At 44.3% G+C, this 14,788-nt stretch overlaps 1 protein-coding gene across 5 annotated transcripts in view; it reads left to right on the forward strand.

The window, feature by feature from the left end:
- The window catches only part of GALK2 (galactokinase 2), an 89,212-nt gene that overhangs the window by 35,187 nt on the left and 39,237 nt on the right, over window positions 1–14,788 (forward strand). The gene's annotated exons all lie outside the window — the stretch shown is intronic.

A 14,788-nucleotide genomic window follows, 5' to 3' on the forward strand; every position in this document is an offset into this window, starting at 1 on the left:
CGGAAGGGGTGGGACCTTTAAATCTTGATTTAAAGGGCCTGGGGCTCCAGTTGCAGTAGTGGCAGCTGGGAGCCCGGGGCCCTTTAAATCACCCCCGAGCTACCAGCTGCAGAGGCTCGGAGGCAATTTAAAGGGCCCAGGGCTCCAGCTGCCGTAATCGCAGCTGAGCCCTGGGTCCTTTAAATCACTGAGGAGCCCTGGGGGCTCCCGGCTGCTGCCGCTACCCCAGGGCTCTGGGCTCTGGCAGAGCTTTAAAGGGCCTGGGGCTCTGCTGTGGTAGAGGCTGCCAGAGCCCCGGCCCTTTAAATGCCTGCCAGAGGTCCGCCGCTGCTACTCCAGGGCTTTGCAGCAGGGCTCAGGCGGAGATTTAAAGGGCTTGGGGCTCTGGCAGCTGCTACCACCCCGGCCCTTTAAATCCGCTCTGGAGCCCTGCCGCTGCTACTCTAGGGCTTCGGCAGCAGGGCTCCGACGGGGATGTAAAGGGCCGGGGCGGTAGCGACGGCTGGAGCTCTGGGGCCCTTTAAATCCCCGCCAGAGCCCCACCGCCACTACCCCAGGGCTTTGAATTGCTGTCTGGGAAAGCTGGTCTCGGTATGGCGCACCGGCTCTTACCGGTGCACCGTACTGGGGCGTACCGGCTTACTTTCACCTCTGGTATACTTCCTGGTATATTGTTAAACATACTTACATACATTTTATGAAAGTGAAACTTTGTTATTTTAGGCAAGTATGCTGTCTAATAATGTGGAATTAGTTGCTCCGTGCCTGATTTTATAGCAATTGGAAATCAAACTAGATCATTTTGGGCCTGATCCTGTGATGTGATCCACTTGTGCAGCCCCTGCTCCCATGTGGAGTCCCATTGCAGGTAGGGTTGCCAGGTGTCCAGTTTTCGACTGGAATGCCTGGTCGAAAAGGGATCCTGGTTGCTCCGGTCGGCACTGCCGACTGGACTGTTAAAAGTTGGCGGCACAGTAGGGGCCTGGGGCTAAGACAGGCTCCATACCTGCCCTAGCTCCGTGCTGCTCCTGGAAGCGGCCCCCAGGTCCTTGTGGTCCCTAGGTGCATGGGCAGCCAGGGAGGCTCTGCGCACTGCCCCCACCCCAGGTGCTGGCTCTGCAGCTACCATTGGCTGGGAACTGTGACCAATGGGAGCTGTGGGGGTGGCGCCTGCGGGCACAAGGGCAGCACACGGAGCTTCCCTGGCCGCCCATGTGCCTAGGGGTCGCAGGGATGTGGTGGTTGCTTCCTGCACCCCGACCCCCAGCCTGGAGCCCCCTCCTGCACCTCAAACCCCTCATTTCCAGCCCCACCCCAGAGCTCACACCCCCAGACGGCACCCTCACCCCCCTCCCACACCCCAACCCCCTGCCCCAGCCTGGTGAAAGTGAGGGAGGGAGGGGGATGGAGCAAGTGGAGGCAGGGCCTCAGAGAAGGGGCAGGGCAGGGGTGTTCGGTTTTGTGTGATTAGAAAGTTGGCAACTCTCTTGCAGGATGGGGGCCATAGAGTTTATGACTGCACCTTTGAACCATAGTGCTGTGGTCAGTTAGATGCCTAACTACTTTTGAGGATCCGGACCTTAGGACTTAGCTTCAGGTTTTTGTTGTGTTTCTGTTTCAGTTATTGAGGCAGGGAAGTTACACAAAAAGGGCCTGCTGCCAAATTCTTATATGAGCTTGGGTCCATGTGCTGACTAAGGAACTGATCCAAAGCCCTATTGAAGTCAGTGAGTTTTTCTATTTATTGCAGTGGGCTTTGAATCAATCACTAACTGCATTAATTTTGAGTGTTATTAGTCAAGAGGTTGGTATACTATAACTATGAAAGGGATCTTCAAATCAAAATTTATAATGTAGCAGTTTTGACTTGTGAATTAACTCAATGTGTTTATCTTGGCACAAGGATATGTTGTTTTTACATTGGTTTATATCTTCTAGCTTTTTGGTTCAATACTCTTCTAATTGAATAAATCCTTAGAATATTGAATTAGGGATCATTATTTCAGTTTAAATGAAAATGTTAATCTAGTTTTATATACAGCTAAAGTCTTAATATTTTGCTTTGTGTAGATCAACATTGAGAATGGGTGGTTTTATATTTTATACTATAACTCCACTGTTTAAAAAAAGTGACTAGTGATTTTTGGGTGAGCGCGCCATACTTTCTGAAAACTAGGCCCCTTTTTGCTGTCTCAAGTTAGGCACCCAAAAACAGAAGCACTTTAAATCACGAGTCACTTTTGAAAATCTAGGCCATTAGAAATAATGATGGAAAGAGGGGAGTCGGTTTGTGAAGGCCAGTGTTCTCCCCTGTTGCAATGCAGCACACTGGGAAAAGATGACATAAGCTTTGCACATTAGAACGTCATTTTTGCAGCTCAAGTGAATAGCACAGGTAGCACAAAGTGTTGTGTTTGTGTTTATTTTAAGTGCATTATTTTAATCTTGGATTCAGTGTTTCACATAAGTAAATGATGTTTTAATAAAAAGGGAAATTCAGAGGACACATGGCTTTAAATGTGGCTTTAGTCTGAAAAATGTCTACCTGACAATGCCATCTGGAGGGGGGGAAGGAGAGTGTGTTCCGTACTTATGACTATCATTGAGAGACAGTAAAAATAGAATTGCAGGATGCTGTTTTAAGAGTCACTTTTCATTGTAGAACCACACTTAAAATAGTCTGTTGTACACAGAAGAGAAAGTACCATCCACTCGTCTAAATCCATTTTGATCCATCAATATGACTTCAGCAGGACTTACATGTGGGATAAACACACCCCTGTACAGAAAGCCACGGGAAGGCTTAAACAAGCTTAAGTCTAGTGTTTACTTGGGATTTAAGTCGTTCATAGGCCTTGAGGTCGTCTTCTGAACAAGGTCAATTTCACCCTGTTTGAGTAAGGGCTGTAGGATCAGGATCTTTGTGAACTAATTCTGGAAACTTTAGACAGAAAAGCAATGTTTTCTGTCATTTTCTCAGCTAGGTTATACACAGTAAGCCTCTGCACGACCCAGGGCCTGATCCAGAACATGCTGAAAGCAATGGGACTCATTCCATTGACTTCCATTGGACCAGGATTATAATTCCTTTCAGAAGAGAAAACACTGGGTTTTTAAGATGGCACTGCTAGCATTTGCTAAGGATTTATTTCAGATATGGAGACCAATCAGAATTTTGGGTATGACACCTTAGGATAATTTTCACAGTGATTAATTGTAATTTCACAGAAAGTTTTATGTGGTAAGCAGCAGGAGTGGATGAATCCTTAAAAAGCAAAGGTTCTGTTTCATGCCAGTGCCCTTAATAAAGAGGAAAGAGAAATATGAAATGAAGGATAGAGAAACCAAATTAAGTTTTGTGGTTGGTTTACACTGTGCACTGTAAATGACATAATAGTCTGGTTTTTGTTTTTGTTTTGTTTTGTTTTTTAAAAGAGAAAAGCACACTGGCTGAGCAGGTGGAAAATTTCCAGCTGTTCAGGCCTCAGGATACATAAAGCGATAGAATAGCTTTGACTCTTTGGTCCCAAACAGCCCAAGGAATTCAAATTAGACAGAGAAACAAGGAAACAATCAATATCCCAAGTTTACAAAGCCAATCACATCTAGAGAAATAGAACAGCTAGGTGACGGCTTCTGGGAGCATGCGTTCCGAGGATCTCCGTCTTCTCCTGCACAGCTCATCATGTCATATTTAATGGAGTGCAAAAACTTTGGAGGCTTTAGACCACACAAAAATAAACATCAGTATGTTGCCCACAGGACTAGTACACAAATCAGTGTAAACAAAATCGAAACGTTTCTGCGGTGTACGTATACAACCGTAGGTCCCCAGTGCCGACGCTAAAGCTGGGCTTTAGTGTGTTGGGGACTTCGTGCTGACCATTCACACCCGGGTGATTTTCACCCTGAGAATTTAGCTGTGGAATTTTCAAAAGCATGCAGCATTAGCCTTTTCCGCTTCCACGGAACCAAGGGTAGAAATTCCATTGCCTGCAATGGGAGAAGAGTCAGGCCAACACCAATGTCTTTTGAAGATCCCACCCTGATTCTGAAACTGCTGTGCAGTGAGGAAGGGTCTTAGAAGTGTGCCTGTAGTCACCTCCCATCTCGCCTTAATTTCCCTACTTGTAAAATAGGGTAACAGTCAACTACCTTACCAGAGTTTTTGTGAGGATGCATGTCTATAAAGTGACTTGAAGTTGTAGACTGATGCGTGCAATGGTTATAATTTAGATTATTTTATCACATTACTACAGAGAGTTTTTCCATTTCCTTTCTATTCTAAAAGTATCTGTCAAATTAAGGTGATGGAGCTTGGTGCTGGAAAACAAAGTTGCTTATCTATAAATACACATGTAGACTTTATATTTTAAGATGTTGTTGTTATAAAGCACTATCAAAGCTCCCAGGCCTCCTCCTCACCATGGAAAAAAAAATTCCAGAGCTATTAACAAGTTGTTAGGTTTGACTGTGTTTATTCAAATCAAGTGGAAGCAGAGCACTTGAGCAGCTTGTGTGGTAATCAAAGGCCACAATCTCTCATGAACCAGACTGGAAATACACCATTTAAGTATGTTAAAGGACAGATGACATCAAGTTAAAATTACTGTGGTTATGACGACATCCAGATAATATCTGACAAATATTTTCCTGCTTCTGATGGAAATAAGTATCATTACCTTGCAAAACATATGTGAAACTCAGCTAATTGGAATTTAGCATGCAGACCAAAGGCAGATGGTAACCTTCATTAGTCTCTAAGTATTAGGTTATTTTATGTACAAAATATATTTTAACATCAGGCCTTTTCTCCCCAGATGCTATTGGATCATATACTAAACGTCTGAGATTGAAAGACTATGAACATTTATGTTGGCTTAAACTATGTCTTTAGTGATGTAGAATAATGATCATGTCATGCTGCTTTTATATGCTGCTATACATATGAAATAGTCATCTATATCTGTAGCTTTATAGTTTTCAGTACTATGAGCTGAAGACCTGATCCAAACCTCATTGAAGAAATGAAAAATCTGCAGTGGGTTTTTCCTCAGGCACTAAATCTTCCACACTTTATTGTGCAAGCAAGTGCTGAAAGCCACATTGGTTGCGACATATAAAATGAAACTGGACAACACATTGGTAAATGTAAATTAGGAAACATTCCTGCATTGGCTGAGGGATAGACTAGGTGGACTAATAGGATTTTTGCATCTCCTGATTCTATGATTTTTTGCTCAGGCATACGCATAGATACCTTCATTTCCCAGAAGTTCTCTGATGAAAAGAGCTCTCTTGGAGCACTGACAGTGAGAATGTTTAAAGGCTGTAGCGCACTATTACACGGCTGTAGATAATAGGGGTTCCCCTCACAAGTAATTACCTTTCAAGCAGAAAGGAAACTGAATTTTTGTTTTCGAGCTTAATTGTTACACTGTCATTTTTCTTGCTTTCTTTTATTCACAAAACCTGATGTACTAACCTTGCCCAAGATGTCTTACCTAAAATAACTCAAGTGAATGTAAATTTATACCATCATTGTATAGATAAAGTCAATTCATTTTGTTTGTAGTCGTTCTAGATTTGTATATACCAAGTTTTGTGGGAATAAAGCGTGTGCTTTTCCAAAACAAAACCAAGCAACACTAAATTTGTTTTACTAACAAATATTTGCCTGTCTCCCACCCACTAATTATCCTACTCTTTTAAAGGGTTTAAACTTACGTGAGATTAATTCTTTAAAGGTTTATGTGAGATTGAAAGAGATTGGTCACTGGTATGTAATACATTAAAAACGACAGTATAGTCTGTTTCGATGCAAAGGGCTACCTTATGTCCCAGTTTACACCTTGTCCCAACCCATGCCCAGGATGAAAATCAGAGTAGTTGGCCCTTAGTCCACCTGCTTAAACAGAGGTTATTACAGTTCAATCTTCCTTATCTGGACTTCTCACTCTCACACTTCCTTAGCAGTTGTCTGTATATTTGTGGGGAAAAGTCATATAAAGTGGATGATCTTCTGTTTCCATTATAATTCATTGTCTATTGTCATCACCACCACACGGACCCAACAGAGATTAAAGAAATTAAATTAGTGATTAGTAAACTCCCAATGAAATAGGCTCTAGTGGGAAACAGTGTAACAAAATGTCATACCTTAAAAAGGTGAGTGTATGAAAAACAAAGAGGAAACAAAACTTACAGAGTTGAGTTGTGTCTGTGTTTGATGCAGTGAAAGAGGAGGGGTGATGTAGTCAGAGTGAGATGCTAGGAAGATGACCGTAACAGCCATATTGGGCTGCATTATTAGGAGCATTGCCAGCAGATCGAGGGAAGTGATTATTACCCTCTATTCGGCACTGGTGAGGCCACATCTGAAGTATTGTGTCCAGTTTTGGGCCCTCCACTGCAGAAAGGATGTGGACAAATTGGAGAGAGTCCAGCAGAGGGCAACGAAAATGATTAGGGGGCTGGTGTACGTGACTTACAAGGAGAGGCTGAGGGAACTGGGCTTATTTAGTCTGCAGAAGAGAAGAGCGAGGGGGGATTTGATAGCAGCCTTTAGCTGCAGTGGGGTTCTAAAGAGGATGGAGGTAGGCTGTTCTCAGTGGTGGCAGATGACAGAACAAGGAGTAATGGTCTCAAGTTGCAGTGAGGGAAGTCTAGGTTGGATATTAGGAAAAACTATTTCACTAGAAGGGTGGTGAAGCACTGGAATGGGCACAGGCAGATTTACCATGAAACAAACAGTGTGGTGGCATGGGGCCCTCAATGACAGGGAGGCCCCCAAAATGCAGGACACATCTCATCTGACAACCTTCCCCTGAGTCCCAGCCGGTAGCGCAGCATGGCTTAGGCAGGCAGGCTGCCTGCAGTCCATGGCTGGTGGCCCCATGCCGTTCCCAGAAGCGGCTGGCTGCTGGCACATCTCTGCGTACCCTTGGTGGGGGGAGGCATCTGCCCCCCTCCTCCAAAGGGGCAAGCAGAGATGTGCCAGCAGCAGGGCTAAGGCGGCTCCCTTCCCGCGCTGACTCCGTGCTGTGCCACTCCCGGAAGTGGCTGGCATGTCCCTGCAGCCCCTGGGGGGTGGGGGTGGGGGGTTTGTCTCTGCGCGTTGCCCCCGCCCTAAGCGCCGACTTCACAGCTCCCATTGGCCAGGAACTGCGGCCAATGGGAGCTGTGGTGGCAGTGCCTGCAGCCAGCAGCGCTCAGAGACTCCCCTGGCCTCCCCCACCTAGGAGCTGCTGCCAAAGGGGTAGGACGGTCACTTCGGGAGCTGCGCTGCCCACGGTAAACACTGCCCCCTGACTCCTCCTGCACCCCAACCCACTGTCCCAGCCCAGAGCCCGCACACCACACCCAAACTTCCTCCCAGAGCCTGATCCCCGCACTCCCTCCTGCATCCGAACCCCCTGCCCCAATCAAGGTACCTCACTTTATTTTCATTTACTTCCTATTATTTATGATATAGGAGGGGGATGAAGAAAAAAAAGAATGAAAAACAGGGTGGGGGGGAAGATAAGAGAGAATGTTATTTTTTTTGGCTGGGTCCCAAGGGGGCCCCCCAAAAATGAAGCTGTGCACAAGGCCTCACTAACTCTAAATCCGCCACTGGGAATGGGTTACCGAGGGAGGTGGTGGAATTTCCATCCTTAGATTCCATCCTACATGGGGTTTTTAAAGCCTGTCTTGACAAAGCCCTGGCTGGGATGATTTAGTTGGGGTTGGTCCTGCGTTGAGCAGGGGGTTGGACTAGATGACCTCCTAAGGATGGTCTCTTCCAACCCTAATCTATTATTCTATTATTGGAACTTGTGAGAAAAGTTCTCCCCCTCCCACCTCTATGGAAAATTCGAACTTTTCACTGAAAAAAAATGAAGAACAAAGATTTTTAGCTGAAAACCAAAAACTTTTCGGGTGTTGAGCTTTTCAACAACAATTTGAGACTTTCTTTGGAAAGCAGACACTTTTAGTGAAAACGTTTCATTTAGTCAAAACCCAAGTTTTCCATAAAAACAAACAGTTTAGGTGGAAAATTGACCGGCCCTTGTGAGGAATTTAGAAAAAGAAAAATCTTTCTACCTAAAAACAGCAGCAAATACTTCAATGAACCTCCCCTCCCCCCACAACTTTGTTAGACTAAACTGTGTCTCCATTGATCTGATTTCTTAGGGTAGACTTCTTTGTGCTGTCTATATTGGATAGGAAATACTGTGGCTTAAAGATGAAACAGTTTTTAAGTGGTAGAAATTTCTTTCTTTGTAACCCAAGATTTGACTTACTCCTTATCAGGAAGAACTTTAAACTGTTTCAAACAAAAAACAGAGGTATTTTTTGAAACTCTCCTTCAGATCAAAGGCTGGTCCTGGTCTGCACATGTGAACAAGTTATCCGGGCTACAAATGAGTAAGCATTGCCTCCTGGTGATGGATAAATACTGATCAGAATTTAGGATGAGGAGGGGGGAAGAAACAGAATAATCTAAGAGGTGGGTAGATGTGCGTGCCCCGCTTTAGCTTTTTCCAAATTTGCCAACTACTGGTATCTGAAAAAAGAGATTTTTAATTTTAAAGTGCTTGAAAAACAGCAGCTTGCTTAAAAAGTTTATTACTTCTTGCATGTTTCTAAATGATAAAACTTCTGTGCAACATTACGTAACAATGAATTTTGTGTGCTGTGATTCTGTTCTTGATAATGTTGTTTTGCTCTGTTTTAATTAGGCACATTCTGACAAAATGTAGTTATATTTTCTTTTTATTGCATAAACAAAACGCTAAACACAGTATCTTGTATAACTCCTTGATGCTAAACATCCCCCAAGTCAAGCACTGCCAATCTGGCATGTGAACTTGCCAAGAGATACTAACACCCTGATTGCATTGGTCTTTGAAGCAGGAGTTGGAAAGCTATGATATTTGAGGCACCTGCTTACCAGATTGGTGGTGGAATTTAGTCGTTTCCTGAGAATGACATGCTCAGTCTCTGGGGGCAGGAGGAGGAGAGGTGCCAGCAATTCATGGAGGTGGCAGGTAGGCGAGGAGATGTGGGGAGGAATAAGAGGAAGAAAGGAATCCAAGGAGCTCATCTAGGCCTGCTCTGGGGTCAGGATCAGATGACATGAAGGTACCTAAAGACGTAAGGGATAACCACGGACAAAATAAAAAACAAACAAACTTAAGCTCCAGTCCTCCAAATATGTCTCTCCTCTCTCATGATATGGGGCATTACTTCAGTCACTACTACAGCTGCAGTACTGGGGGGCTATAGTACATGCATGGAAGTTTTGGCCAGTGGAGCTGAATGTTGGCAGATCCATTGCTCACAATATTACAGTTCAGGGCAGTTGCTATTATATTCCCCTTCCATGGTCCAGCCAGGGCTTCTGACTCCCCAGCTGTCACCTGAGTAAGGACTGCAGGATTTGGCCCTAAATGATTACAGTAATAGCCATTTGATCATTAAACAGCCAATATATAGCACAGCATTGCATTGTGCTGTATATTCTGCCCAGTGCATTCTGGAATGCAATAGGTCACGTGATTGTTTTGAGCTGTGCTTGTGGGGGAGTTATCGTGAACCTATGCAGATTATCACATAACTGATGTAGGTCATTTGAGGTCACGTGAAATAAAAATGATAGAAGATGCAGTGAAATTACTTCTAGGGTCGTCTAGGAAAAATGAATTCTGACCCAGGTCTTCAATAACCAGTAACCATTTAGCTCCTCACAGGGCTCAGGAACATTTTTCTCCTGTTTTTTTGGAAGGCTGAGATCCAGAAAACAATTTTTTGAAGTTGTTTGGTCATTTTTACTGTTCCGTTAAATGGCCCACTTTGCTTATTTACTACACCAGATAGCATGCAAATGGGGTTGTGTGTCCCTCTTACGACTCATGTGTTGTGTTAGCAATATTATTTCACATTCTAGCTACATTACCACACTCACCCACATCTGAGTGGGGTAGCGTGGCTGGAATTCTTCTCTTTTTTGTGGCTAGTACTGGAGAAATCAGAGGGTTTTAGAACGTGTGGATTTCAAAAGAATTAGGCATGGAAAGTTCAAATTCACATGTTACATGAAGCCACTTTTGCTTCTGGGATTTTAAAGCAGTTTTCCTGGTCCTTTTGTGCATTGATGTTATTATTTTTCTATGTCTTTTTGTGTTACATATATTACCATCACCTCTGAAAAGCTTTAAACCTGCCCCAGAAACAACTAGTTGAGACAGCACTGCTGAGAAGGAGCACAGTGGTGGGAGGGAATCACAAACCTGAAAGTTCTAATTCCACTTCTGGGGCTGATTTATGTGACAGGTCACAAACATCTTTGCCTCAGTTTACCTGTCTGTAAATTAGGAATAATTCCTGCCTTACAGGGGTACTGTGAGAATTGATTAGTTAATGTTTGTAAAGTTCTTTGGCATTTTGTCATACACGACATCTTCATTTATCAGATACTTAATTTGGGGGATGGGAACTGTGCTAACAGTTGTGGGTCTTGAATGTGTGGGAACCATTCATGTATTGTGGTTTGGCTCAGAAGTGGTGAACCCATAGGAGAGAAATGGAAGGGCCAGCGACTGCTCAAGCTATAGGCAAACTAGGTGGCTGCCTAGGCCCTCAGCTTCTACCTAGGATGCCAGGAGTGGCTGGCTAAACCTAAATGGCACTGTGACCTCATGCATGCGCAAGGAGATTTTCTGTGTGTCACACATCTGGCTTTTTTCCCCCCTGCAGAACTGTTATTTTTAGAAGCCCTCTTATCTCCGAGATCCTAATTTTCCTCAGCTTGCCTGTTTTTAATAATAATAGTTTGCATTTCTATAGCATTTCCCATCTGAGGATCTCAAAGCACTGTGCAAACAGTAATGCATTCTGACACATGAGGTAGGGTTCTCACTCTGGATCACAGAAGAAGTCAAATATAGAGCTGGAGACCTGGGCTCTCAGCTCACTGTTTGAGTCACAAGACCATCCCTCTTTTCTAAATATAAAATCTCTGCACGCCATGGAACTCTGTGTCTCCCTATCTCTGCTTCAGCTTCCAGGATTCCAGTCACACTTCCCTGAATTTTGTTTTACCGAAAAGCAAATGTTTGGCTGGTTGCTTCCGTAATGAGTAAAAACTGCTTTTTTGCACAAATGACTACTTCACCCGCTCTAGTCCCATCCCTCTGCTACCACAAGTAGAAGGCCAGTCTGGGTAGGCCTGAGCCTGTTTAAATTAGAAACCAAGTCATTCAGGGTAGCCTTAGGCTGTCTTTTGGAGAGGGTTCTTCAACCCCTGCCAGGTCCTCCTTGGTGGTCCTGCCATTCTTGGCTGAGTTTAAAAAAGAAAAAAAAACGTTGCTCAAGGCTCCAGCAGTGCTGTATGTCCAGCACACGCAGCTGGACAACTGGCAGGCTGGGGCAAAGCAAGAACCAATGCTTAGCAAGGCATGGATCACTGGAACATATGAAGGGACTGGGGTGGCAGTGTGCTAATTGTTAACATTCCACAGCTGCAAGCCCCCCCATTTTTTAAAAGTGTAAACAAGGCTCACAAAGTTGACTGGTAGAGGATCTGTGCAGAAGGCGATATGACTTGTATCCAGACAAAGCAAAGGGAGAATTGCCTAGTCTGAGTTTTGCTATGCTTCCTCCCAAAATCTGCAAATGAAACACAGTCATTTCTCTGCCTGCCATGCCTGAGAGCAAAATATACAGCACAAGTACCTCAAGAGCTGCATTTTAGACTACATTATTAGAAACATGTGTGCGCAAATCTGTACCTGGATATTTCAGGGCACAAAATCTTGATCTTACACAGACATCAGGTTTTCAAATGGGACGGTTGTGTGCATCTAAACTGTGGAGAGATTTCCACTGCTGCCCAGCTGATGCATTGCTTGGACCCCAGTCCAATATTCCTTACAAGTAGCTGCAAAAACAAGCAAGGAGGTATTGCTGCCTTGGGAGAGGAGGAGGGAGGGAGCAGTATAGCTGTGTGGCTCACCCTGGTGATGGGGAGCACATGGATGTTTGAGAATATACACCGTTCCAGCTGCAGAGAAGAGTGAGCACCTACAAGCTGCATTGTGTGTGTGCGTGTCTGCTGGGGGTCTATGTGTGTGTGTGTGTGTCTTTTTTACTATGCAAATACTTCATTGGTTATTTTAAGAGAAAAAAGGGCATCATTAATGTTGGGTGGACTGTTACATGGTAAGGTTTCATTCACAAATTATTTCTAATTTTTTGTGGGGAGTGGGAGAACATGGACTTCGGTTAAGGCCTGACATTCCTGATACATTTAAAGTTAAAACAACAAACAAACACCCCAAACAGCGAGGGACACTTCTGTTTGTGTGGTCTTTTTTTAATACTTCATCAAGAAGAAAAGGAGGCACAATCCCTATTTGTTATTCATCTTTCAAATATATGAAGGGACACCAGGTAAAATTTTGCTTGTGGCCTGGCCGTTTGCTATTTGCTGCGCAGGGGATTTAGCTGTCTGATTCCCATTAGTGATCAATTACCCCTACAAGATCCTGGGCATCCATGGCAAAGCAGACCCCTTTGTCTTTAGATTGGTGTAAGTGGGTCTGTTTACACTGTGGCACCAATATGGTGCTCTGAGGACAATCTGAACTCTCCTTGATGTTTGCCTCAAAGGGCTCCTATCTGCTCAGTTTTAGAGTAGTTTGGTGATGGGTTTTTGAGAACTCCTTATCAACCTGAAGTTTATTGAGCGTTTTACATAAGTAGCACTGTGGGCCAAGTAAATCAACCTTTAGTGCTTTACAAGCCACTCAGTCTGATTGCATAGCTCTGAGCACGCACTTTACAGCTTTGTCTGTTTCCAGTGGCTTTATGTAAATTGAGTGAATGAGCAGACAGGCACACATACCTCCCTCAACATATGGTGATTTACTGCCTTTATCTGCTACCTTTTACAGTTGTGTGGTACAGCTGGTTAATGTCCCCACTCTGCTGATTATCTTCTTTCAGGTCCCTGCTGGGGGATCTGAATCTGACTTTGCTCCTGGTTTGAAGATCATGCTGCTGCTTTGCTACAATCTTTTTTCTTTTCCTTTCTTCCCTGTTGCAAGTATGATGCTGACTACCCTGTGCTTGATGGAATGAGCTGGTATGGGCATGTGATGCGCAAGGCCATGAAAGCTTTCCCCTTTACTCCTTGTTATAAAATGTTCTTAGAGCATTTCCCAAGGCGCCTCAGGGGCTGGAGTAATGTCTTTGCTGTGAAGTGTCTTTTACAGCAGTGATAACATGAAAACTCTCCCCTTCTAAAGCACCATTTCACCTACAGGTGTCAAAACACGCTAAGACATTGATGAAGCCTCACACAAACACTCCGGTGTTTACAGGTTACAGAAATTGTAGATTAGGGTGTCATGTCAGAGAGTTTCAGAGTAGCAGCCGTGTTAGTCTGTATCCGCAAAAAGAACAGGAGTACTTGTGGCACCGTAGAGACTAATACATTTATCTGAGCATAAGCTTTCGTAGGCTACAGCTCACTTCATCGGATGCATGCAGTGGAAAATACAGGGGGGAGATTTTATATACACAGAACATGAAACAATGGGTGTTACCATACACACTGAAAAAAGAGTGATCAGGTAAGGTGAGCTATTACGGGCAGGAGAGCGGGGGCGGGGGAAGAGAGGAGGAACCTTTTGTAGTGATAATCAAGGTGGGCCATTTCTAGCAGTTGACAAGAACGTGCGAGGAACAGTGGGGGGGGGGGGGGAAAATAACATGGGGAAATAGTTTTACTTTGTGTAATGACCCATCCACGCCCAGTCTTTATTCAAGCCTAAGTTAATTGTATCCAGTTTGCAAATTAATTCCAGTTCAGCCATCCCTCGTTGGAGTCTGTTTTTGAAGTTTTTTTGTTGAAGAATTGCCACTTTTGGGTCTGTAATCGAGTGACCAGAGAGATTGAAGTGTTCTCTGACAGACCTAAAAGTGGCAATTCTTCAACCAAAAGAAACTTCAAAAACAGACTCCAGCAAGGGACTGCTGAATTGGAATTACTTTGCAAACTGGATACAATTAACTTAGGCTTGAATAAAGACTGGGAGTGATGTGTCATTACACAAAGTAAAACTATTTCCCCGTGTATCCCTCCCTCCCCGCATTCCTGTCAACTGCTGGAAATGGTCCACCTTGATTATCACTACAAGAGGTTCCCCCCTGCTCTCCTGCTGGTAGTAGCTCACCTTACCTCATCACTCTTGTTACAGTGTGTAATGTAACAACCATTGTTTCACGTTCTCTGTGTATGTAAAATTTCCTCGCTGTATTTTCCACTGCATGCATCCGCTGAAGTGAGCTGTAGCTCACGAAAGCTTATGCTCTAATAAATTTGTTAGTCTCTAAGGTGCCACAAGCCCTCCTTTTCTTTGTGTCAGAGAGTGGAACGCAGACTAGACAGCACGTTCCCTAGGGAGAATGGAGAGGAGCCACTGGCAGACTGGCACTGGGAAGGCCTGAGTCCCATATTTATTTATTTATTTACTTACTTAAAGAACGTTACAGCTGAGGACATTAACAGGCTCCTGAACAGTCATGGAACTGCTACACACAGCTGCCCAAAACACACTGGGCTGATATCTGGGATTGGATGCACACATAGTGCTCCCATTGACTTCACTGGGAGCCACACACACATCAAAGGGCAGAATTTGGCCCTTTAACCGTTTGTTCATTTTTGGTTTGTAAAATGAGATCATCATACATTTTGAAGGACTAGACTGTGGCATTGCCAGCTGCCCTGTGCATAGGG

The sequence above is a fragment of the Eretmochelys imbricata genome, chromosome 10 (assembly GCF_965152235.1).
Source record: "Eretmochelys imbricata isolate rEreImb1 chromosome 10, rEreImb1.hap1, whole genome shotgun sequence".
NCBI classification, from domain to species: domain Eukaryota; kingdom Metazoa; phylum Chordata; order Testudines; family Cheloniidae; genus Eretmochelys; species Eretmochelys imbricata.